This window comes from Lissotriton vulgaris, chromosome 4_1 (genome assembly GCF_964263255.1).
Source record: "Lissotriton vulgaris chromosome 4_1, aLisVul1.2, whole genome shotgun sequence".
NCBI classification, from domain to species: domain Eukaryota; kingdom Metazoa; phylum Chordata; class Amphibia; order Caudata; family Salamandridae; genus Lissotriton; species Lissotriton vulgaris.
Genome location: NC_141691.1, coordinates 519,692,259 through 519,714,101, shown reverse-complemented (window position 1 = coordinate 519,714,101; position 21,843 = coordinate 519,692,259). Strand labels below are relative to the sequence as shown.

The 21,843-nt window shown below is 52.2% G+C and overlaps 30 non-coding genes across 30 annotated transcripts; 10 read left to right on the top strand and 20 right to left on the bottom strand.

The window, feature by feature from the left end:
• Positions 1–447: 447 nt before the first annotated feature.
• TRNAE-CUC (transfer RNA glutamic acid (anticodon CUC)) lies at positions 448–519 on the bottom strand. The gene has a single exon. It is a non-coding gene; the product is annotated as a tRNA-Glu (tRNA).
• A 618-nt stretch (positions 520–1,137) lies between these two features.
• Positions 1,138–1,209, bottom strand: TRNAE-UUC (transfer RNA glutamic acid (anticodon UUC)). The gene has a single exon. It is a non-coding gene; the product is annotated as a tRNA-Glu (tRNA).
• A 243-nt stretch (positions 1,210–1,452) lies between these two features.
• TRNAL-UAA (transfer RNA leucine (anticodon UAA)) lies at positions 1,453–1,535 on the top strand. Its single transcript has one exon. It is a non-coding gene; the product is annotated as a tRNA-Leu (tRNA).
• A 1,094-nt stretch (positions 1,536–2,629) lies between these two features.
• On the bottom strand, positions 2,630–2,701 carry TRNAE-CUC (transfer RNA glutamic acid (anticodon CUC)). The gene has a single exon. It is a non-coding gene; the product is annotated as a tRNA-Glu (tRNA).
• A 618-nt stretch (positions 2,702–3,319) lies between these two features.
• TRNAE-UUC (transfer RNA glutamic acid (anticodon UUC)) lies at positions 3,320–3,391 on the bottom strand. Its single transcript has one exon. It is a non-coding gene; the product is annotated as a tRNA-Glu (tRNA).
• A 243-nt stretch (positions 3,392–3,634) lies between these two features.
• Positions 3,635–3,717, top strand: TRNAL-UAA (transfer RNA leucine (anticodon UAA)). The gene has a single exon. It is a non-coding gene; the product is annotated as a tRNA-Leu (tRNA).
• A 1,094-nt stretch (positions 3,718–4,811) lies between these two features.
• On the bottom strand, positions 4,812–4,883 carry TRNAE-CUC (transfer RNA glutamic acid (anticodon CUC)). Its single transcript has one exon. It is a non-coding gene; the product is annotated as a tRNA-Glu (tRNA).
• Positions 4,884–5,501: 618 nt separating this feature from the next.
• TRNAE-UUC (transfer RNA glutamic acid (anticodon UUC)) lies at positions 5,502–5,573 on the bottom strand. Its single transcript has one exon. It is a non-coding gene; the product is annotated as a tRNA-Glu (tRNA).
• Positions 5,574–5,816: 243 nt separating this feature from the next.
• On the top strand, positions 5,817–5,899 carry TRNAL-UAA (transfer RNA leucine (anticodon UAA)). The gene has a single exon. It is a non-coding gene; the product is annotated as a tRNA-Leu (tRNA).
• A 1,082-nt stretch (positions 5,900–6,981) lies between these two features.
• On the bottom strand, positions 6,982–7,053 carry TRNAE-CUC (transfer RNA glutamic acid (anticodon CUC)). The gene has a single exon. It is a non-coding gene; the product is annotated as a tRNA-Glu (tRNA).
• A 618-nt stretch (positions 7,054–7,671) lies between these two features.
• On the bottom strand, positions 7,672–7,743 carry TRNAE-UUC (transfer RNA glutamic acid (anticodon UUC)). The gene has a single exon. It is a non-coding gene; the product is annotated as a tRNA-Glu (tRNA).
• Positions 7,744–7,986: 243 nt separating this feature from the next.
• On the top strand, positions 7,987–8,069 carry TRNAL-UAA (transfer RNA leucine (anticodon UAA)). Its single transcript has one exon. It is a non-coding gene; the product is annotated as a tRNA-Leu (tRNA).
• A 1,094-nt stretch (positions 8,070–9,163) lies between these two features.
• TRNAE-CUC (transfer RNA glutamic acid (anticodon CUC)) lies at positions 9,164–9,235 on the bottom strand. The gene has a single exon. It is a non-coding gene; the product is annotated as a tRNA-Glu (tRNA).
• Positions 9,236–9,853: 618 nt separating this feature from the next.
• TRNAE-UUC (transfer RNA glutamic acid (anticodon UUC)) lies at positions 9,854–9,925 on the bottom strand. Its single transcript has one exon. It is a non-coding gene; the product is annotated as a tRNA-Glu (tRNA).
• A 243-nt stretch (positions 9,926–10,168) lies between these two features.
• TRNAL-UAA (transfer RNA leucine (anticodon UAA)) lies at positions 10,169–10,251 on the top strand. The gene has a single exon. It is a non-coding gene; the product is annotated as a tRNA-Leu (tRNA).
• Positions 10,252–11,345: 1,094 nt separating this feature from the next.
• TRNAE-CUC (transfer RNA glutamic acid (anticodon CUC)) lies at positions 11,346–11,417 on the bottom strand. Its single transcript has one exon. It is a non-coding gene; the product is annotated as a tRNA-Glu (tRNA).
• A 618-nt stretch (positions 11,418–12,035) lies between these two features.
• On the bottom strand, positions 12,036–12,107 carry TRNAE-UUC (transfer RNA glutamic acid (anticodon UUC)). The gene has a single exon. It is a non-coding gene; the product is annotated as a tRNA-Glu (tRNA).
• Positions 12,108–12,350: 243 nt separating this feature from the next.
• On the top strand, positions 12,351–12,433 carry TRNAL-UAA (transfer RNA leucine (anticodon UAA)). Its single transcript has one exon. It is a non-coding gene; the product is annotated as a tRNA-Leu (tRNA).
• Positions 12,434–13,527: 1,094 nt separating this feature from the next.
• TRNAE-CUC (transfer RNA glutamic acid (anticodon CUC)) lies at positions 13,528–13,599 on the bottom strand. The gene has a single exon. It is a non-coding gene; the product is annotated as a tRNA-Glu (tRNA).
• Positions 13,600–14,217: 618 nt separating this feature from the next.
• On the bottom strand, positions 14,218–14,289 carry TRNAE-UUC (transfer RNA glutamic acid (anticodon UUC)). The gene has a single exon. It is a non-coding gene; the product is annotated as a tRNA-Glu (tRNA).
• Positions 14,290–14,532: 243 nt separating this feature from the next.
• Positions 14,533–14,615, top strand: TRNAL-UAA (transfer RNA leucine (anticodon UAA)). The gene has a single exon. It is a non-coding gene; the product is annotated as a tRNA-Leu (tRNA).
• Positions 14,616–15,697: 1,082 nt separating this feature from the next.
• On the bottom strand, positions 15,698–15,769 carry TRNAE-CUC (transfer RNA glutamic acid (anticodon CUC)). The gene has a single exon. It is a non-coding gene; the product is annotated as a tRNA-Glu (tRNA).
• A 618-nt stretch (positions 15,770–16,387) lies between these two features.
• TRNAE-UUC (transfer RNA glutamic acid (anticodon UUC)) lies at positions 16,388–16,459 on the bottom strand. The gene has a single exon. It is a non-coding gene; the product is annotated as a tRNA-Glu (tRNA).
• A 243-nt stretch (positions 16,460–16,702) lies between these two features.
• TRNAL-UAA (transfer RNA leucine (anticodon UAA)) lies at positions 16,703–16,785 on the top strand. Its single transcript has one exon. It is a non-coding gene; the product is annotated as a tRNA-Leu (tRNA).
• Positions 16,786–17,879: 1,094 nt separating this feature from the next.
• On the bottom strand, positions 17,880–17,951 carry TRNAE-CUC (transfer RNA glutamic acid (anticodon CUC)). The gene has a single exon. It is a non-coding gene; the product is annotated as a tRNA-Glu (tRNA).
• Positions 17,952–18,569: 618 nt separating this feature from the next.
• On the bottom strand, positions 18,570–18,641 carry TRNAE-UUC (transfer RNA glutamic acid (anticodon UUC)). Its single transcript has one exon. It is a non-coding gene; the product is annotated as a tRNA-Glu (tRNA).
• Positions 18,642–18,884: 243 nt separating this feature from the next.
• Positions 18,885–18,967, top strand: TRNAL-UAA (transfer RNA leucine (anticodon UAA)). Its single transcript has one exon. It is a non-coding gene; the product is annotated as a tRNA-Leu (tRNA).
• Positions 18,968–20,061: 1,094 nt separating this feature from the next.
• Positions 20,062–20,133, bottom strand: TRNAE-CUC (transfer RNA glutamic acid (anticodon CUC)). Its single transcript has one exon. It is a non-coding gene; the product is annotated as a tRNA-Glu (tRNA).
• Positions 20,134–20,751: 618 nt separating this feature from the next.
• On the bottom strand, positions 20,752–20,823 carry TRNAE-UUC (transfer RNA glutamic acid (anticodon UUC)). Its single transcript has one exon. It is a non-coding gene; the product is annotated as a tRNA-Glu (tRNA).
• Positions 20,824–21,066: 243 nt separating this feature from the next.
• On the top strand, positions 21,067–21,149 carry TRNAL-UAA (transfer RNA leucine (anticodon UAA)). The gene has a single exon. It is a non-coding gene; the product is annotated as a tRNA-Leu (tRNA).
• Positions 21,150–21,843: the final 694 nt, after the last annotated feature.

Genomic DNA, 21,843 nt, shown 5'->3' with positions numbered 1-21,843 from the left:
GTACATTCCCAAGATGCAACACGTCACTATGCAAATCAGGCAGCCCTTGCCACACCCTCCCCGCCTCTGGCCTCTGCCGCTTTCCGTACGTGCAGCTCAGCTTTTTCTTACCCAGAGGCAGACTTCCGTTTTAGCAAACAGGTGGGTTGCAGTGGGTCCAGGACGCCATTTGGAGACAAAGCCTGCGGCCCAGTCAAAGGAGGACTACCTGCCACAGGCCATGGGGTCAGAAGCCTACAAAAGGAAGCGCGCCTCGGAATACAGGATCTCACTTGCTCAAGAGCCTTGCCTCCCACCATGGGAAGCAGCTCTAAAGGAACCTTGCGAAAATCATATTTTGAGCGATACTGCGTCATGCTAGGCAAATTGTGAGTCAGAAAAGCAACTTCATTTTGAGAAGCCCTGACCTACGGGAAGGAAAAGCTTTCAAGGTCAGAAGAGGGACTTTTCCCTGACCGGGAATCGAACCCGGGCCGCGGCGGTGAGAGCGCCGAATCCTAACCACTAGACCACCAGGGAGCCCAGAGCCGTGCAGCAAAAGTTCATACACTGCTCTCCGAGTGACAAAGCTCATGGGGGCTGAAAACATATTTTATTCTACAGCAAATATGAATCGGAACTTAATCCTCATGATGCCACCAGACTGCCTGTCACTTCCAGGCACAGGCCATCCTCTCCCCCTTGCTACTGAACCGATGAATTCCTGCACAATCAGGATCCCCGGGAAAACCCAAGAGGGACACCTAGTGGCTGCTGATGGCGCACAGACAGCTGGTACACCTTCTCTCACCTATCTCGTTATTCAGCTTGCTGGAAGAATACATTGCGCTTAAGCGATTCAAGAGTGCAAAGGAGAAGAGTGCTCCAAAGTAGATGTATGCATCACAGCAGGGTTTTCCAGCAATTTACCTTTCTGTTGAGCTGGTACTGCACTTCACGCCAACATAGAGCACCTGACTGGGTGGGGGACTGCGTGCGCACAAAGGTGGCTTAGGTCAATGGGGGCAAAGCAACCTGGGGCACAGGAGAACAAGCCCAATTCCTCCGCTTTCATCTATTGGGAGGGGTGCCTTTTTAAAGACCTTCTTTTAAAAAAGATACACAGACAAATTAAGCAATCTATGCTTTAGAGGGATCTTCCCTGACCGGGAATCGAACCCGGGCCACGGCGGTGAAAGCGCCGAATCCTAGCCACTAGACCACCAGGGAGTAGATGCTCTAGTGTGCCTGCCTTGCTCACCCCCTTATTGTGACTAAGCTAACTCCAATATAAAAATTAACGGTAAGGTCCGAGTGGGAGAAAGTTAGGTGTCACACAGTGTGTTTGTTATAAGCAATTACTTTTAACCTCCTGCAAAAGCCTTTTAACTCTGCAATCACCTCTTGCTGGACAGCTGGTGCTACAGCAGCAAGCATAAAAAGGGAGTTGAAGAAAGTAAATCCTTGGGTCTCACCAGGGTGGCCGAGTGGTTAAGGCGTTGGACTTAAGATCCAATGGACGTTTGTCCGCATGGGTTCGAGCCCCATTCCTGGTATGGGTTTTCAGCAGGTTTGTAGGAACGTGCAGATGCTTTTGAAAAGCATTTTCCTCCGCCCTCCTCGGCCTCCCACTGCCCCTCCCCAACAGTCCCCATTCAAGCCTCAGGTGTGGAGTCTGCTGCTACTCTTCTACCAGCATGGATGCTTCCCAGAGCAATGAAGTGCCATCTACACAGAGCCCCTGCCTAGAGAAATACACCTCCTATGTCTTTTTCCACTATAGGGAGCAGGAGAAACTGATTGCTTCCTGGGCAACATGGGTCTGCCACTAGAATTTGCAGATTTCTCCCCTTTTTTTGATTTACGCCTACAGGCTCTCCCTTCCCAGTGGAGCAGGATCTGCTGATGCAGGCCCGGCTGGCTCAAACGTGCAAAGGGTTCTCCACAGGCCTCTGGGAAAGAAATTGAGCAGAGTTTCCTGCCCCGCCTCCTCTCGCCTTCCGAACGGGCTTCCAAACGGGCAATGCCCTGACGGGTCCCCCACAACCTATCCTGCCCATGCCCACACCCCTGTATATGAGGGTGACCCATGTCCCTCACCCTCCATGCTCGAATGGAAGGCCTGTGTGTCCTGAGGGGAGCACCAGACAGGCATCTCTCAGGCCAGGCAGACACCTGCAGTACCTGTTAAGCTCCAAAGCCTGTACATTCCCAAGATGCAACACGTCACTATGCAAATCAGGCAGCCCTTGCCACACCCTCCCCGCCTCTGGCCTCTGCCGCTTTCCGTACGTGCAGCTCAGCTTTTTCTTACCCAGAGGCAGACTTCCGTTTTAGCAAACAGGTGGGTTGCAGTGGGTCCAGGACGCCATTTGGAGACAAAGCCTGCGGCCCAGTCAAAGGAGGACTACCTGCCACAGGCCATGGGGTCAGAAGCCTACAAAAGGAAGCGCGCCTCGGAATACAGGATCTCACTTGCTCAAGAGCCTTGCCTCCCACCATGGGAAGCAGCTCTAAAGGAACCTTGCGAAAATCATATTTTGAGCGATACTGCGTCATGCTAGGCAAATTGTGAGTCAGAAAAGCAACTTCATTTTGAGAAGCCCTGACCTACGGGAAGGAAAAGCTTTCAAGGTCAGAAGAGGGACTTTTCCCTGACCGGGAATCGAACCCGGGCCGCGGCGGTGAGAGCGCCGAATCCTAACCACTAGACCACCAGGGAGCCCAGAGCCGTGCAGCAAAAGTTCATACACTGCTCTCCGAGTGACAAAGCTCATGGGGGCTGAAAACATATTTTATTCTACAGCAAATATGAATCGGAACTTAATCCTCATGATGCCACCAGACTGCCTGTCACTTCCAGGCACAGGCCATCCTCTCCCCCTTGCTACTGAACCGATGAATTCCTGCACAATCAGGATCCCCGGGAAAACCCAAGAGGGACACCTAGTGGCTGCTGATGGCGCACAGACAGCTGGTACACCTTCTCTCACCTATCTCGTTATTCAGCTTGCTGGAAGAATACATTGCGCTTAAGCGATTCAAGAGTGCAAAGGAGAAGAGTGCTCCAAAGTAGATGTATGCATCACAGCAGGGTTTTCCAGCAATTTACCTTTCTGTTGAGCTGGTACTGCACTTCACGCCAACATAGAGCACCTGACTGGGTGGGGGACTGCGTGCGCACAAAGGTGGCTTAGGTCAATGGGGGCAAAGCAACCTGGGGCACAGGAGAACAAGCCCAATTCCTCCGCTTTCATCTATTGGGAGGGGTGCCTTTTTAAAGACCTTCTTTTAAAAAAGATACACAGACAAATTAAGCAATCTATGCTTTAGAGGGATCTTCCCTGACCGGGAATCGAACCCGGGCCACGGCGGTGAAAGCGCCGAATCCTAGCCACTAGACCACCAGGGAGTAGATGCTCTAGTGTGCCTGCCTTGCTCACCCCCTTATTGTGACTAAGCTAACTCCAATATAAAAATTAACGGTAAGGTCCGAGTGGGAGAAAGTTAGGTGTCACACAGTGTGTTTGTTATAAGCAATTACTTTTAACCTCCTGCAAAAGCCTTTTAACTCTGCAATCACCTCTTGCTGGACAGCTGGTGCTACAGCAGCAAGCATAAAAAGGGAGTTGAAGAAAGTAAATCCTTGGGTCTCACCAGGGTGGCCGAGTGGTTAAGGCGTTGGACTTAAGATCCAATGGACGTTTGTCCGCATGGGTTCGAGCCCCATTCCTGGTATGGGTTTTCAGCAGGTTTGTAGGAACGTGCAGATGCTTTTGAAAAGCATTTTCCTCCGCCCTCCTCGGCCTCCCACTGCCCCTCCCCAACAGTCCCCATTCAAGCCTCAGGTGTGGAGTCTGCTGCTACTCTTCTACCAGCATGGATGCTTCCCAGAGCAATGAAGTGCCATCTACACAGAGCCCCTGCCTAGAGAAATACACCTCCTATGTCTTTTTCCACTATAGGGAGCAGGAGAAACTGATTGCTTCCTGGGCAACATGGGTCTGCCACTAGAATTTGCAGATTTCTCCCCTTTTTTTGATTTACGCCTACAGGCTCTCCCTTCCCAGTGGAGCAGGATCTGCTGATGCAGGCCCGGCTGGCTCAAACGTGCAAAGGGTTCTCCACAGGCCTCTGGGAAAGAAATTGAGCAGAGTTTCCTGCCCCGCCTCCTCTCGCCTTCCGAACGGGCTTCCAAACGGGCAATGCCCTGACGGGTCCCCCACAACCTATCCTGCCCATGCCCACACCCCTGTATATGAGGGTGACCCATGTCCCTCACCCTCCATGCTCGAATGGAAGGCCTGTGTGTCCTGAGGGGAGCACCAGACAGGCATCTCTCAGGCCAGGCAGACACCTGCAGTACCTGTTAAGCTCCAAAGCCTGTACATTCCCAAGATGCAACAGGTCACTATGCAAATCAGGCAGCCCTTGCCACACCCTCCCCGCCTCTGGCCTCTGCCGCTTTCCGTACGTGCAGCTCAGCTTTTTCTTACCCAGAGGCAGACTTCCGTTTTAGCAAACAGGTGGGTTGCAGTGGGTCCAGGACGCCATTTGGAGACAAAGCCTGCGGCCCAGTCAAAGGAGGACTACCTGCCACAGGCCATGGGGTCAGAAGCCTACAAAAGGAAGCGCGCCTCGGAATACAGGATCTCACTTGCTCAAGAGCCTTGCCTCCCACCATGGGAAGCAGCTCTAAAGGAACCTTGCGAAAATCATATTTTGAGCGATACTGCGTCATGCTAGGCAAATTGTGAGTCAGAAAAGCAACTTCATTTTGAGAAGCCCTGACCTACGGGAAGGAAAAGCTTTCAAGGTCAGAAGAGGGACTTTTCCCTGACCGGGAATCGAACCCGGGCCGCGGCGGTGAGAGCGCCGAATCCTAACCACTAGACCACCAGGGAGCCCAGAGCTGTGCAGCAAAAGTTCATACACTGCTCTCCGAGTGACAAAGCTCATGGGGGCTGAAAACATATTTTATTCTACAGCAAATATGAATCGGAACTTAATCCTCATGATGCCACCAGACTGCCTGTCACTTCCAGGCACAGGCCATCCTCTCCCCCTTGCTACTGAACCGATGAATTCCTGCACAATCAGGATCCCCGGGAAAACCCAAGAGGGACACCTAGTGGCTGCTGATGGCGCACAGACAGCTGGTACACCTTCTCTCACCTATCTCGTTATTCAGCTTGCTGGAAGAATACATTGCGCTTAAGCGATTCAAGAGTGCAAAGGAGAAGAGTGCTCCAAAGTAGATGTATGCATCACAGCAGGGTTTTCCAGCAATTTACCTTTCTGTTGAGCTGGTACTGCACTTCACGCCAACATAGAGCACCTGACTGGGTGGGGGACTGCGTGCGCACAAAGGTGGCTTAGGTCAATGGGGGCAAAGCAACCTGGGGCACAGGAGAACAAGCCCAATTCCTCCGCTTTCATCTATTGGGAGGGGTGCCTTTTTAAAGACCTTCTTTTAAAAAAGATACACAGACAAATTAAGCAATCTATGCTTTAGAGGGATCTTCCCTGACCGGGAATCGAACCCGGCCCGCGGCGGTGAAAGCGCCGAATCCTAGCCACTAGACCACCAGGGAGTAGATGCTCTAGTGTAACTGCCTTGCTCACCCCCTTATTGTGACTAAGCTAACTCCAATATAAAAATTAACGGTAAGGTCCGAGTGGGAGAAAGTTAGGTGTCACACAGTGTGTTTGTTATAAGCAATTACTTTTAACCTCCTGCAAAAGCCTTTTAACTCTGCAATCACCTCTTGCTGGACAGCTGGTGCTACAGTAGCAAGCATAAAAAGGGAGTTGAAGAAAGTAAATCCTTGGGTCTCACCAGGGTGGCCGAGTGGTTAAGGCGTTGGACTTAAGATCCAATGGACGTTTGTCCGCATGGGTTCGAGCCCCATTCCTGGTATGGGTTTTCAGCAGGTTTGTAGGAACGTGCAGATGCTTTTGAAAAGCATTTTCCTCCGCCCTCCTCGGCCTCCCACTGCCCCTCCCCAACGGTCCCCATTCAAGCCTCAGGTGTGGAGTCTGCTGCTACTCTTCTACCAGCATGGATGCTTCCCAGAGCAATGAAGTGCCATCTACACAGAGCCCCTGCCTAGAGAAATACACCTCCTATGTCTTTTTCCACTATAGGGAGCAGGAGAAACTGATTGCTTCCTGGGCAACATGGGTCTGCCACTAGAATTTGCAGATTTCTCCCCTTTTTTTGATTTACGCCTACAGGCTCTCCCTTCCCAGTGGAGCAGGATCTGCTGATGCAGGCCCGGCTGGCTCAAACGTGCAAAGGGTTCTCCACAGGCCTCTGGGAAAGAAATTGAGCAGAGTTTCCTGCCCCGCCTCCTCTCGCCTTCCGAACGGGCAATGCCCTGACGGGTCCCCCACAACCTATCCTGCCCATGCCCACACCCCTGTATATGAGGGTGACCCATGTCCCTCACCCTCCATGCTCGAATGGAAGGCCTGTGTGTCCTGAGGGGAGCACCAGACAGGCATCTCTCAGGCCAGGCAGACACCTGCAGTACCTGTTAAGCTCCAAAGCCTGTACATTCCCAAGATGCAACACGTCACTATGCAAATCAGGCAGCCCTTGCCACACCCTCCCCGCCTCTGGCCTCTGCCGCTTTCCGTACGTGCAGCTCAGCTTTTTCTTACCCAGAGGCAGACTTCCGTTTTAGCAAACAGGTGGGTTGCAGTGGGTCCAGGACGCCATTTGGAGACAAAGCCTGCGGCCCAGTCAAAGGAGGACTACCTGCCACAGGCCATGGGGTCAGAAGCCTACAAAAGGAAGCGCGCCTCGGAATACAGGATCTCACTTGCTCAAGAGCCTTGCCTCCCACCATGGGAAGCAGCTCTAAAGGAACCTTGCGAAAATCATATTTTGAGCGATACTGCGTCATGCTAGGCAAATTGTGAGTCAGAAAAGCAACTTCATTTTGAGAAGCCCTGACCTACGGGAAGGAAAAGCTTTCAAGGTCAGAAGAGGGACTTTTCCCTGACCGGGAATCGAACCCGGGCCGCGGCGGTGAGAGCGCCGAATCCTAACCACTAGACCACCAGGGAGCCCAGAGCCGTGCAGCAAAAGTTCATACACTGCTCTCCGAGTGACAAAGCTCATGGGGGCTGAAAACATATTTTATTCTACAGCAAATATGAATCGGAACTTAATCCTCATGATGCCACCAGACTGCCTGTCACTTCCAGGCACAGGCCATCCTCTCCCCCTTGCTACTGAACCGATGAATTCCTGCACAATCAGGATCCCCGGGAAAACCCAAGAAGGACACCTAGTGGCTGCTGATGGCGCACAGACAGCTGGTACACCTTCTCTCACCTATCTCGTTATTCAGCTTGCTGGAAGAATACATTGCGCTTAAGCGATTCAAGAGTGCAAAGGAGAAGAGTGCTCCAAAGTAGATGTATGCATCACAGCAGGGTTTTCCAGCAATTTACCTTTCTGTTGAGCTGGTACTGCACTTCACGCCAACATAGAGCACCTGACTGGGTGGGGGACTGCGTGCGCACAAAGGTGGCTTAGGTCAATGGGGGCAAAGCAACCTGGGGCACAGGAGAACAAGCCCAATTCCTCCGCTTTCATCTATTGGGAGGGGTGCCTTTTTAAAGACCTTCTTTTAAAAAAGATACACAGACAAATTAAGCAATCTATGCTTTAGAGGGATCTTCCCTGACCGGGAATCGAACCCGGGCCACGGCGGTGAAAGCGCCGAATCCTAGCCACTAGACCACCAGGGAGTAGATGCTCTAGTGTGCCTGCCTTGCTCACCCCCTTATTGTGACTAAGCTAACTCCAATATAAAAATTAACGGTAAGGTCCGAGTGGGAGAAAGTTAGGTGTCACACAGTGTGTTTGTTATAAGCAATTACTTTTAACCTCCTGCAAAAGCCTTTTAACTCTGCAATCACCTCTTGCTGGACAGCTGGTGCTACAGCAGCAAGCATAAAAAGGGAGTTGAAGAAAGTAAATCCTTGGGTCTCACCAGGGTGGCCGAGTGGTTAAGGCGTTGGACTTAAGATCCAATGGACGTTTGTCCGCATGGGTTCGAGCCCCATTCCTGGTATGGGTTTTCAGCAGGTTTGTAGGAACGTGCAGATGCTTTTGAAAAGCATTTTCCTCCGCCCTCCTCGGCCTCCCACTGCCCCTCCCCAACAGTCCCCATTCAAGCCTCAGGTGTGGAGTCTGCTGCTACTCTTCTACCAGCATGGATGCTTCCCAGAGCAATGAAGTGCCATCTACACAGAGCCCCTGCCTAGAGAAATACACCTCCTATGTCTTTTTCCACTATAGGGAGCAGGAGAAACTGATTGCTTCCTGGGCAACATGGGTCTGCCACTAGAATTTGCAGATTTCTCCCCTTTTTTTGATTTACGCCTACAGGCTCTCCCTTCCCAGTGGAGCAGGATCTGCTGATGCAGGCCCGGCTGGCTCAAACGTGCAAAGGGTTCTCCACAGGCCTCTGGGAAAGAAATTGAGCAGAGTTTCCTGCCCCGCCTCCTCTCGCCTTCCGAACGGGCTTCCAAACGGGCAATGCCCTGACGGGTCCCCCACAACCTATCCTGCCCATGCCCACACCCCTGTATATGAGGGTGACCCATGTCCCTCACCCTCCATGCTCGAATGGAAGGCCTGTGTGTCCTGAGGGGAGCACCAGACAGGCATCTCTCAGGCCAGGCAGACACCTGCAGTACCTGTTAAGCTCCAAAGCCTGTACATTCCCAAGATGCAACAGGTCACTATGCAAATCAGGCAGCCCTTGCCACACCCTCCCCGCCTCTGGCCTCTGCCGCTTTCCGTACGTGCAGCTCAGCTTTTTCTTACCCAGAGGCAGACTTCCGTTTTAGCAAACAGGTGGGTTGCAGTGGGTCCAGGACGCCATTTGGAGACAAAGCCTGCGGCCCAGTCAAAGGAGGACTACCTGCCACAGGCCATGGGGTCAGAAGCCTACAAAAGGAAGCGCGCCTCGGAATACAGGATCTCACTTGCTCAAGAGCCTTGCCTCCCACCATGGGAAGCAGCTCTAAAGGAACCTTGCGAAAATCATATTTTGAGCGATACTGCGTCATGCTAGGCAAATTGTGAGTCAGAAAAGCAACTTCATTTTGAGAAGCCCTGACCTACGGGAAGGAAAAGCTTTCAAGGTCAGAAGAGGGACTTTTCCCTGACCGGGAATCGAACCCGGGCCGCGGCGGTGAGAGCGCCGAATCCTAACCACTAGACCACCATGGAGCCCAGAGCCGTGCAGCAAAAGTTCATACACTGCTCTCCGAGTGACAAAGCTCATGGGGGCTGAAAACATATTTTATTCTACAGCAAATATGAATCGGAACTTAATCCTCATGATGCCACCAGACTGCCTGTCACTTCCAGGCACAGGCCATCCTCTCCCCCTTGCTACTGAACCGATGAATTCCTGCACAATCAGGATCCCCGAGAAAACACAAGAGGGACACCTAGTGGCTGCTGATGGCGCACAGACAGCTGGTACACCTTCTCTCACCTATCTCGTTATTCAGCTTGCTGGAAGAATACATTGCGCTTAAGCGATTCAAGAGTGCAAAGGAGAAGAGTGCTCCAAAGTAGATGTATGCATCACAGCAGGGTTTTCCAGCAATTTACCTTTCTGTTGAGCTGGTACTGCACTTCACGCCAACATAGAGCACCTGACTGGGTGGGGGACTGCGTGCGCACAAAGGTGGCTTAGGTCAATGGGGGCAAAGCAACCTGGGGCACAGGAGAACAAGCCCCATTCCTCCGCTTTCATCTATTGGGAGGGGTGCCTTTTTAAAGACCTTCTTTTAAAAAAGATACACAGACAAATTAAGCAATCTATGCTTTAGAGGGATCTTCCCTGACCGGGAATCGAACCCGGGCCGCGGCGGTGAAAGCGCCGAATCCTAGCCACTAGACCACCAGGGAGTAGATGCTCTAGTGTGCCTGCCTTGCTCACCCCCTTATTGTGACTAAGCTAACTCCAATATAAAAATTAACGGTAAGGTCCGAGTGGGAGAAAGTTAGGTGTCACACAGTGTGTTTGTTATAAGCAATTACTTTTAACCTCCTGCAAAAGCCTTTTAACTCTGCAATCACCTCTTGCTGGACAGCTGGTGCTACAGCAGCAAGCATAAAAAGGGAGTTGAAGAAAGTAAATCCTTGGGTCTCACCAGGGTGGCCGAGTGGTTAAGGCGTTGGACTTAAGATCCAATGGACGTTTGTCCGCATGGGTTCGAGCCCCATTCCTGGTATGGGTTTTCAGCAGGTTTGTAGGAACGTGCAGATGCTTTTGAAAAGCATTTTCCTCCGCCCTCCTCGGCCTCCCACTGCCCCTCCCCAACAGTCCCCATTCAAGCCTCAGGTGTGGAGTCTGCTGCTACTCTTCTACCAGCATGGATGCTTCCCAGAGCAATGAAGTGCCATCTACACAGAGCCCCTGCCTAGAGAAATACACCTCCTATGTCTTTTTCCACTATAGGGAGCAGGAGAAACTGATTGCTTCCTGGGCAACATGGGTCTGCCACTAGAATTTGCAGATTTCTCCCCTTTTTTTGATTTACGCCTACAGGCTCTCCCTTCCCAGTGGAGCAGGATCTGCTGATGCAGGCCCGGCTGGCTCAAACGTGCAAAGGGTTCTCCACAGGCCTCTGGGAAAGAAATTGAGCAGAGTTTCCTGCCCCGCCTCCTCTCGCCTTCCGAACGGGCTTCCAAACGGGCAATGCCCTGACGGGTCCCCCACAACCTATCCTGCCCATGCCCACACCCCTGTATATGAGGGTGACCCATGTCCCTCACCCTCCATGCTCGAATGGAAGGCCTGTGTGTCCTGAGGGGAGCACCAGACAGGCATCTCTCAGGCCAGGCAGACACCTGCAGTACCTGTTAAGCTCCAAAGCCTGTACATTCCCAAGATGCAACACGTCACTATGCAAATCAGGCAGCCCTTGCCACACCCTCCCCGCCTCTGGCCTCTGCCGCTTTCCGTACGTGCAGCTCAGCTTTTTCTTACCCAGAGGCAGACTTCCGTTTTAGCAAACAGGTGGGTTGCAGTGGGTCCAGGACGCCATTTGGAGACAAAGCCTGCGGCCCAGTCAAAGGAGGACTACCTGCCAGAGGCCATGGGGTCAGAAGCCTACAAAAGGAAGCGCGCCTCGGAATACAGGATCTCACTTGCTCAAGAGCCTTGCCTCCCACCATGGGAAGCAGCTCTAAAGGAACCTTGCGAAAATCATATTTTGAGCGATACTGCGTCATGCTAGGCAAATTGTGAGTCAGAAAAGCAACTTCATTTTGAGAAGCCCTGACCTACGGGAAGGAAAAGCTTTCAAGGTCAGAAGAGGGACTTTTCCCTGACCGGGAATCGAACCCGGGCCGCGGCGGTGAGAGCGCCGAATCCTAACCACTAGACCACCAGGGAGCCCAGAGCCGTGCAGCAAAAGTTCATACACTGCTCTCCGAGTGACAAAGCTCATGGGGGCTGAAAACATATTTTATTCTACAGCAAATATGAATCGGAACTTAATCCTCATGATGCCACCAGACTGCCTGTCACTTCCAGGCACAGGCCATCCTCTCCCCCTTGCTACTGAACCGATGAATTCCTGCACAATCAGGATCCCCGGGAAAACCCAAGAGGGACACCTAGTGGCTGCTGATGGCGCACAGACAGCTGGTACACCTTCTCTCACCTATCTCGTTATTCAGCTTGCTGGAAGAATACATTGCGCTTAAGCGATTCAAGAGTGCAAAGGAGAAGAGTGCTCCAAAGTAGATGTATGCATCACAGCAGGGTTTTCCAGCAATTTACCTTTCTGTTGAGCTGGTACTGCACTTCACGCCAACATAGAGCACCTGACTGGGTGGGGGACTGCGTGCGCACAAAGGTGGCTTAGGTCAATGGGGGCAAAGCAACCTGGGGCACAGGAGAACAAGCCCAATTCCTCCGCTTTCATCTATTGGGAGGGGTGCCTTTTTAAAGACCTTCTTTTAAAAAAGATACACAGACAAATTAAGCAATCTATGCTTTAGAGGGATCTTCCCTGACCGGGAATCGAACCCGGCCCGCGGCGGTGAAAGCACCGAATCCTAGCCACTAGACCACCAGGGAGTAGATGCTCTAGTGTAACTGCCTTGCTCACCCCCTTATTGTGACTAAGCTAACTCCAATATAAAAATTAACGGTAAGGTCCGAGTGGGAGAAAGTTAGGTGTCACACAGTGTGTTTGTTATAAGCAATTACTTTTAACCTCCTGCAAAAGCCTTTTAACTCTGCAATCACCTCTTGCTGGACAGCTGGTGCTACAGTAGCAAGCATAAAAAGGGAGTTGAAGAAAGTAAATCCTTGGGTCTCACCAGGGTGGCCGAGTGGTTAAGGCGTTGGACTTAAGATCCAATGGACGTTTGTCCGCATGGGTTCGAGCCCCATTCCTGGTATGGGTTTTCAGCAGGTTTGTAGGAACGTGCAGATGCTTTTGAAAAGCATTTTCCTCCGCCCTCCTCGGCCTCCCACTGCCCCTCCCCAACGGTCCCCATTCAAGCCTCAGGTGTGGAGTCTGCTGCTACTCTTCTACCAGCATGGATGCTTCCCAGAGCAATGAAGTGCCATCTACACAGAGCCCCTGCCTAGAGAAATACACCTCCTATGTCTTTTTCCACTATAGGGAGCAGGAGAAACTGATTGCTTCCTGGGCAACATGGGTCTGCCACTAGAATTTGCAGATTTCTCCCCTTTTTTTGATTTACGCCTACAGGCTCTCCCTTCCCAGTGGAGCAGGATCTGCTGATGCAGGCCCGGCTGGCTCAAACGTGCAAAGGGTTCTCCACAGGCCTCTAGGAAAGAAATTGAGCAGAGTTTCCTGCCCCGCCTCCTCTCGCCTTCCGAACGGGCTTCCAAACGGGCAATGCCCTGACGGGTCCCCCACAACCTATCCTGCCCATGCCCACACCCCTGTATATGAGGGTGACCCATGTCCCTCACCCTCCATGCTCGAATGGAAGGCCTGTGTGTCCTGAGGGGAGCACCAGACAGGCATCTCTCAGGCCAGGCAGACACCTGCAGTACCTGTTAAGCTCCAAAGCCTGTACATTCCCAAGATGCAACACGTCACTATGCAAATCAGGCAGCCCTTGCCACACCCTCCCCGCCTCTGGCCTCTGCCGCTTTCCGTACGTGCAGCTCAGCTTTTTCTTACCCAGAGGCAGACTTCCGTTTTAGCAAACAGGTGGGTTGCAGTGGGTCCAGGACGCCATTTGGAGACAAAGCCTGCGGCCCAGTCAAAGGAGGACTACCTGCCACAGGCCATGGGGTCAGAAGCCTACAAAAGGAAGCGCGCCTCGGAATACAGGATCTCACTTGCTCAAGAGCCTTGCCTCCCACCATGGGAAGCAGCTCTAAAGGAACCTTGCGAAAATCATATTTTGAGCGATACTGCGTCATGCTAGGCAAATTGTGAGTCAGAAAAGCAACTTCATTTTGAGAAGCCCTGACCTACGGGAAGGAAAAGCTTTCAAGGTCAGAAGAGGGACTTTTCCCTGACCGGGAATCGAACCCGGGCCGCGGCGGTGAGAGCGCCGAATCCTAACCACTAGACCACCAGGGAGCCCAGAGCCGTGCAGCAAAAGTTCATACACTGCTCTCCGAGTGACAAAGCTCATGGGGGCTGAAAACATATTTTATTCTACAGCAAATATGAATCGGAACTTAATCCTCATGATGCCACCAGACTGCCTGTCACTTCCAGGCACAGGCCATCCTCTCCCCCTTGCTACTGAACCGATGAATTCCTGCACAATCAGGATCCCCGGGAAAACCCAAGAGGGACACCTAGTGGCTGCTGATGGCGCACAGACAGCTGGTACACCTTCTCTCACCTATCTCGTTATTCAGCTTGCTGGAAGAATACATTGCGCTTAAGCGATTCAAGAGTGCAAAGGAGAAGAGTGCTCCAAAGTAGATGTATGCATCACAGCAGGGTTTTCCAGCAATTTACCTTTCTGTTGAGCTGGTACTGCACTTCACGCCAACATAGAGCACCTGACTGGGTGGGGGACTGCGTGCGCACAAAGGTGGCTTAGGTCAATGGGGGCAAAGCAACCTGGGGCACAGGAGAACAAGCCCAATTCCTCCGCTTTCATCTATTGGGAGGGGTGCCTTTTTAAAGACCTTCTTTTAAAAAAGATACACAGACAAATTAAGCAATCTATGCTTTAGAGGGATCTTCCCTGACCGGGAATCGAACCCGGCCCGCGGCGGTGAAAGCGCCGAATCCTAGCCACTAGACCACCAGGGAGTAGATGCTCTAGTGTAACTGCCTTGCTCACCCCCTTATTGTGACTAAGCTAACTCCAATATAAAAATTAACGGTAAGGTCCGAGTGGGAGAAAGTTAGGTGTCACACAGTGTGTTTGTTATAAGCAATTACTTTTAACCTCCTGCAAAAGCCTTTTAACTCTGCAATCACCTCTTGCTGGACAGCTGGTGCTACAGTAGCAAGCATAAAAAGGGAGTTGAAGAAAGTAAATCCTTGGGTCTCACCAGGGTGGCCGAGTGGTTAAGGCGTTGGACTTAAGATCCAATGGACGTTTGTCCGCATGGGTTCGAGCCCCATTCCTGGTATGGGTTTTCAGCAGGTTTGTAGGAACGTGCAGATGCTTTTGAAAAGCATTTTCCTCCGCCCTCCTCGGCCTCCCACTGCCCCTCCCCAACGGTCCCCATTCAAGCCTCAGGTGTGGAGTCTGCTGCTACTCTTCTACCAGCATGGATGCTTCCCAGAGCAATGAAGTGCCATCTACACAGAGCCCCTGCCTAGAGAAATACACCTCCTATGTCTTTTTCCACTATAGGGAGCAGGAGAAACTGATTGCTTCCTGGGCAACATGGGTCTGCCACTAGAATTTGCAGATTTCTCCCCTTTTTTTGATTTACGCCTACAGGCTCTCCCTTCCCAGTGGAGCAGGATCTGCTGATGCAGGCCCGGCTGGCTCAAACGTGCAAAGGGTTCTCCACAGGCCTCTGGGAAAGAAATTGAGCAGAGTTTCCTGCCCCGCCTCCTCTCGCCTTCCGAACGGGCAATGCCCTGACGGGTCCCCCACAACCTATCCTGCCCATGCCCACACCCCTGTATATGAGGGTGACCCATGTCCCTCACCCTCCATGCTCGAATGGAAGGCCTGTGTGTCCTGAGGGGAGCACCAGACAGGCATCTCTCAGGCCAGGCAGACACCTGCAGTACCTGTTAAGCTCCAAAGCCTGTACATTCCCAAGATGCAACACGTCACTATGCAAATCAGGCAGCCCTTGCCACACCCTCCCCGCCTCTGGCCTCTGCCGCTTTCCGTACGTGCAGCTCAGCTTTTTCTTACCCAGAGGCAGACTTCCGTTTTAGCAAACAGGTGGGTTGCAGTGGGTCCAGGACGCCATTTGGAGACAAAGCCTGCGGCCCAGTCAAAGGAGGACTACCTGCCACAGGCCATGGGGTCAGAAGCCTACAAAAGGAAGCGCGCCTCGGAATACAGGATCTCACTTGCTCAAGAGCCTTGCCTCCCACCATGGGAAGCAGCTCTAAAGGAACCTTGCGAAAATCATATTTTGAGCGATACTGCGTCATGCTAGGCAAATTGTGAGTCAGAAAAGCAACTTCATTTTGAGAAGCCCTGACCTACGGGAAGGAAAAGCTTTCAAGGTCAGAAGAGGGACTTTTCCCTGACCGGGAATCGAACCCGGGCCGCGGCGGTGAGAGCGCCGAATCCTAACCACTAGACCACCAGGGAGCCCAGAGCCGTGCAGCAAAAGTTCATACACTGCTCTCCGAGTGACAAAGCTCATGGGGGCTGAAAACATATTTTATTCTACAGCAAATATGAATCGGAACTTAATCCTCATGATGCCACCAGACTGCCTGTCACTTCCAGGCACAGGCCATCCTCTCCCCCTTGCTACTGAACCGATGAATTCCTGCACAATCAGGATCCCCGGGAAAACCCAAGAGGGACACCTAGTGGCTGCTGATGGCGCACAGACAGCTGGTACACCTTCTCTCACCTATCTCGTTATTCAGCTTGCTGGAAGAATACATTGCGCTTAAGCGATTCAAGAGTGCAAAGGAGAAGAGTGCTCCAAAGTAGATGTATGCATCACAGCAGGGTTTTCCAGCAATTTACCTTTCTGTTGAGCTGGTACTGCACTTCACGCCAACATAGAGCACCTGACTGGGTGGGGGACTGCGTGCGCACAAAGGTGGCTTAGGTCAATGGGGGCAAAGCAACCTGGGGCACAGGAGAACAAGCCCAATTCCTCCGCTTTCATCTATTGGGAGGGGTGCCTTTTTAAAGACCTTCTTTTAAAAAAGATACACAGACAAATTAAGCAATCTATGCTTTAGAGGGATCTTCCCTGACCGGGAATCGAACCCGGGCCACGGCGGTGAAAGCGCCGAATCCTAGCCACTAGACCACCAGGGAGTAGATGCTCTAGTGTGCCTGCCTTGCTCACCCCCTTATTGTGACTAAGCTAACTCCAATATAAAAATTAACGGTAAGGTCCGAGTGGGAGAAAGTTAGGTGTCACACAGTGTGTTTGTTATAAGCAATTACTTTTAACCTCCTGCAAAAGCCTTTTAACTCTGCAATCACCTCTTGCTGGACAGCTGGTGCTACAGCAGCAAGCATAAAAAGGGAGTTGAAGAAAGTAAATCCTTGGGTCTCACCAGGGTGGCCGAGTGGTTAAGGCGTTGGACTTAAGATCCAATGGACGTTTGTCCGCATGGGTTCGAGCCCCATTCCTGGTATGGGTTTTCAGCAGGTTTGTAGGAACGTGCAGATGCTTTTGAAAAGCATTTTCCTCCGCCCTCCTCGGCCTCCCACTGCCCCTCCCCAACAGTCCCCATTCAAGCCTCAGGTGTGGAGTCTGCTGCTACTCTTCTACCAGCATGGATGCTTCCCAGAGCAATGAAGTGCCATCTACACAGAGCCCCTGCCTAGAGAAATACACCTCCTATGTCTTTTTCCACTATAGGGAGCAGGAGAAACTGATTGCTTCCTGGGCAACATGGGTCTGCCACTAGAATTTGCAGATTTCTCCCCTTTTTTTGATTTACGCCTACAGGCTCTCCCTTCCCAGTGGAGCAGGATCTGCTGATGCAGGCCCGGCTGGCTCAAACGTGCAAAGGGTTCTCCACAGGCCTCTGGGAAAGAAATTGAGCAGAGTTTCCTGCCCCGCCTCCTCTCGCCTTCCGAACGGGCTTCCAAACGGGCAATGCCCTGACGGGTCCCCCACAACCTATCCTGCCCATGCCCACACCCCTGTATATGAGGGTGACCCATGTCCCTCACCCTCCATGCTCGAATGGAAGGCCTGTGTGTCCTGAGGGGAGCACCAGACAGGCATCTCTCAGGCCAGGCAGACACCTGCAGTACCTGTTAAGCTCCAAAGCCTGTACATTCCCAAGATGCAACAGGTCACTATGCAAATCAGGCAGCCCTTGCCACACCCTCCCCGCCTCTGGCCTCTGCCGCTTTCCGTACGTGCAGCTCAGCTTTTTCTTACCCAGAGGCAGACTTCCGTTTTAGCAAACAGGTGGGTTGCAGTGGGTCCAGGACGCCATTTGGAGACAAAGCCTGCGGCCCAGTCAAAGGAGGACTACCTGCCACAGGCCATGGGGTCAGAAGCCTACAAAAGGAAGCGCGCCTCGGAATACAGGATCTCACTTGCTCAAGAGCCTTGCCTCCCACCATGGGAAGCAGCTCTAAAGGAACCTTGCGAAAATCATATTTTGAGCGATACTGCGTCATGCTAGGCAAATTGTGAGTCAGAAAAGCAACTTCATTTTGAGAAGCCCTGACCTACGGGAAGGAAAAGCTTTCAAGGTCAGAAGAGGGACTTTTCCCTGACCGGGAATCGAACCCGGGCCGCGGCGGTGAGAGCGCCGAATCCTAACCACTAGACCACCAGGGAGCCCAGAGCCGTGCAGCAAAAGTTCATACACTGCTCTCCGAGTGACAAAGCTCATGGGGGCTGAAAACATATTTTATTCTACAGCAAATATGAATCGGAACTTAATCCTCATGATGCCACCAGACTGCCTGTCACTTCCAGGCACAGGCCATCCTCTCCCCCTTGCTACTGAACCGATGAATTCCTGCACAATCAGGATCCCCGGGAAAACCAAAGAGGGACACCTAGTGGCTGCTGATGGCGCACAGACAGCTGGTACACCTTCTCTCACCTATCTCGTTATTCAGCTTGCTGGAAGAATACATTGCGCTTAAGCGATTCAAGAGTGCAAAGGAGAAGAGTGCTCCAAAGTAGATGTATGCATCACAGCAGGGTTTTCCAGCAATTTACCTTTCTGTTGAGCTGGTTCTGCACTTCACGCCAACATAGAGCACCTGACTGGGTGGGGGACTGCGTGCGCACAAAGGTGGCTTAGGTCAATGGGGGCAAAGCAACCTGGGGCACAGGAGAACAAGCCCAATTCCTCCGCTTTCATCTATTGGGAGGGGTGCCTTTTTAAAGACCTTCTTTTAAAAAAGATACACAGACAAATTAAGCAATCTATGCTTTAGAGGGATCTTCCCTGACCGGGAATCGAACCCGGGCCACGGCGGTGAAAGCGCCGAATCCTAGCCACTAGACCACCAGGGAGTAGATGCTCTAGTGTGCCTGCCTTGCTCACCCCCTTATTGTGACTAAGCTAACTCCAATATAAAAATTAACGGTAAGGTCCGAGTGGGAGAAAGTTAGGTGTCACACAGTGTGTTTGTTATAAGCAATTACTTTTAACCTCCTGCAAAAGCCTTTTAACTCTGCAATCACCTCTTGCTGGACAGCTGGTGCTACAGTAGCAAGCATAAAAAGGGAGTTGAAGAAAGTAAATCCTTGGGTCTCACCAGGGTGGCCGAGTGGTTAAGGCGTTGGACTTAAGATCCAATGGACGTTTGTCCGCATGGGTTCGAGCCCCATTCCTGGTATGGGTTTTCAGCAGGTTTGTAGGAACGTGCAGATGCTTTTGAAAAGCATTTTCCTCCGCCCTCCTCGGCCTCCCACTGCCCCTCCCCAACGGTCCCCATTCAAGCCTCAGGTGTGGAGTCTGCTGCTACTCTTCCACCAGCATGGATGCTTCCCAGAGCAATGAAGTGCCATCTACACAGAGCCCCTGCCTAGAGAAATACACCTCCTATGTCTTTTTCCACTATAGGGAGTAGGAGAAAGGGATTGCTTCCTGGGCAACATGGGTCTGCCGCTAGAATTTGCAGATTTCTCCCCTTTTTTTGATTTACGCCTACAGGCTCTCCCTTCCCAGTGGAGCAGGATCTGCTGATGCAGACCCGGCTGGCTCAAACGTGCAAAGGGTTCTCCACAGGCCTCTGGGAAAGAAATTGAGCAGAGTTTCCTGCCCCGCCTCCTCTCGCCTTCCGAACGGGCTTCCAAACGGGCAATGCCCTGACGGGTCCCCCACAACCTATCCTGCCCATGCCCACACCCCTGTATATGAGGGTGACCCATGTCCCTCACCCTTCATGCTCGAATGGAAGGCCTGTGTGTCCTGAGGGGAGCACCAGACAGGCATCTCTCAGGCCAGGCAGACACCTGCAGTACCTGTTAAGCTCCAAAGCCTGTACATTCCCAAGATGCAACAGGTCACTATGCAAATCAGGCAGCCCTTGCCACACCCTCCCCGCCTCTGGCCTCTGCCGCTTTCCGTACGTGCAGCTCAGCTTTTTCTTACCCAGAGGCAGACTTCCGTTTTAGCAAACAGGTGGGTTGCAGTGGGTCCAGGACGCCATTTGGAGACAAAGCCTGCGGCCCAGTCAAAGGAGGACTACCTGCCACAGGCCATGGGGTCAGAAGCCTACAAAAGGAAGCGCGCCTCGGAATACAGGATCTCACTTGCTCAAGAGCCTTGCCTCCCACCATGGGAAGCAGCTCTAAAGGAACCTTGCGAAAATCATATTTTGAGCGATACTGCGTCATGCTAGGCAAATTGTGAGTCAGAAAAGCAACTTCATTTTGAGAAGCCCTGACCTACGGGAAGGAAAAGCTTTCAAGGTCAGAAGAGGGACTTTTCCCTGACCGGGAATCGAACCCAGGCCGCGGCGGTGAGAGCGCCGAATCCTAACCACTAGACCACCAGGGAGCCCAGAGCCGTGCAGCAAAAGTTCATACACTGCTCTCCGAGTGACAAAGCTCATGGGGGCTGAAAACATATTTTATTCTACAGCAAATATGAATCGGAACTTAATCCTCATGATGCCACCAGACTGCCTGTCACTTCCAGGCACAGGCCATCCTCTCCCCCTTGCTACTGAACCGATGAATTCCTGCACAATCAGGATCCCCGGGAAAACACAAGAGGGACACCTAGTGGCTGCTGATGGCGCACAGACAGCTGGTACACCTTCTCTCACCTATCTCGTTATTCAGCTTGCTGGAAGAATACATTGCGCTTAAGCGATTCAAGAGTGCAAAGGAGAAGAGTGCTCCAAAGTAGATGTATGCATCACAGCAGGGTTTTCCAGCAATTTACCTTTCTGTTGAGCTGGTACTGCACTTCACGCCAACATAGAGCACCTGACTGGGTGGGGGACTGCGTGCGCACAAAGGTGGCTTAGGTCAATGGGGGCAAAGCAACCTGGGGCACAGGAGAACAAGCCCCATTCCTCCGCTTTCATCTATTGGGAGGGGTGCCTTTTTAAAGACCTTCTTTTAAAAAAGATACACAGACAAATTAAGCAATCTATGCTTTAGAGGGATCTTCCCTGACCGGGAATCGAACCCGGGCCGCGGCGGTGAAAGCGCCGAATCCTAGCCACTAGACCACCAGGGAGTAGATGCTCTAGTGTGCCTGCCTTGCTCACCCCCTTATTGTGACTAAGCTAACTCCAATATAAAAATTAACGGTAAGGTCCGAGTGGGAGAAAGTTAGGTGTCACACAGTGTGTTTGTTATAAGCAATTACTTTTAACCTCCTGCAAAAGCCTTTTAACTCTGCAATCACCTCTTGCTGGACAGCTGGTGCTACAGCAGCAAGCATAAAAAGGGAGTTGAAGAAAGTAAATCCTTGGGTCTCACCAGGGTGGCCGAGTGGTTAAGGCGTTGGACTTAAGATCCAATGGACGTTTGTCCGCATGGGCTCGAGCCCCATTCCTGGTATGGGTTTTCAGCAGGTTTGTAGGAACGTGCAGATGCTTTTGAAAAGCATTTTCCTCCGCCCTCCTCGGCCTCCCACTGCCCCTCCCCAACGGTCCCCATTCAAGCCTCAGGTGTGGAGTCTGCTGCTACTCTTCCACCAGCATGGATGCTTCCCAGAGCAATGAAGTGCCATCTACACAGAGCCCCTGCCTAGAGAAATACACCTCCTATGTCTTTTTCCACTATAGGGAGTAGGAGAAACTGATTGCTTCCTGGGCAACATGGGTCTGCCGCTAGAATTTGCAGATTTCTCCCCTTTTTTTGATTTACGCCTACAGGCTCTCCCTTCCCAGTGGAGCAGGATCTGCTGATGCAGGCCCGGCTGGCTCAAACGTGCAAAGGGTTCTCCACAGGCCTCTGGGAAAGAAATTGAGCAGAGTTTCCTGCCCCGCCTCCTCTCGCCTTCCGAACGGGCAATGCCCTGACGGGTCCCCCACAACCTATCCTGCCCATGCCCACACCCCTGTATATGAGGGTGACCCATGTCCCTCACCCTCCATGCTCGAATGGAAGGCCTGTGTGTCCTGAGGGGAGCACCAGACAGGCATCTCTCAGGCCAGGCAGACACCTGCAGTACCTGTTAAGCTCCAAAGCCTGTACATTCCCAAGATGCAACAGGTCACTATGCAAATCAGGCAGCCCTTGCCACACCCTC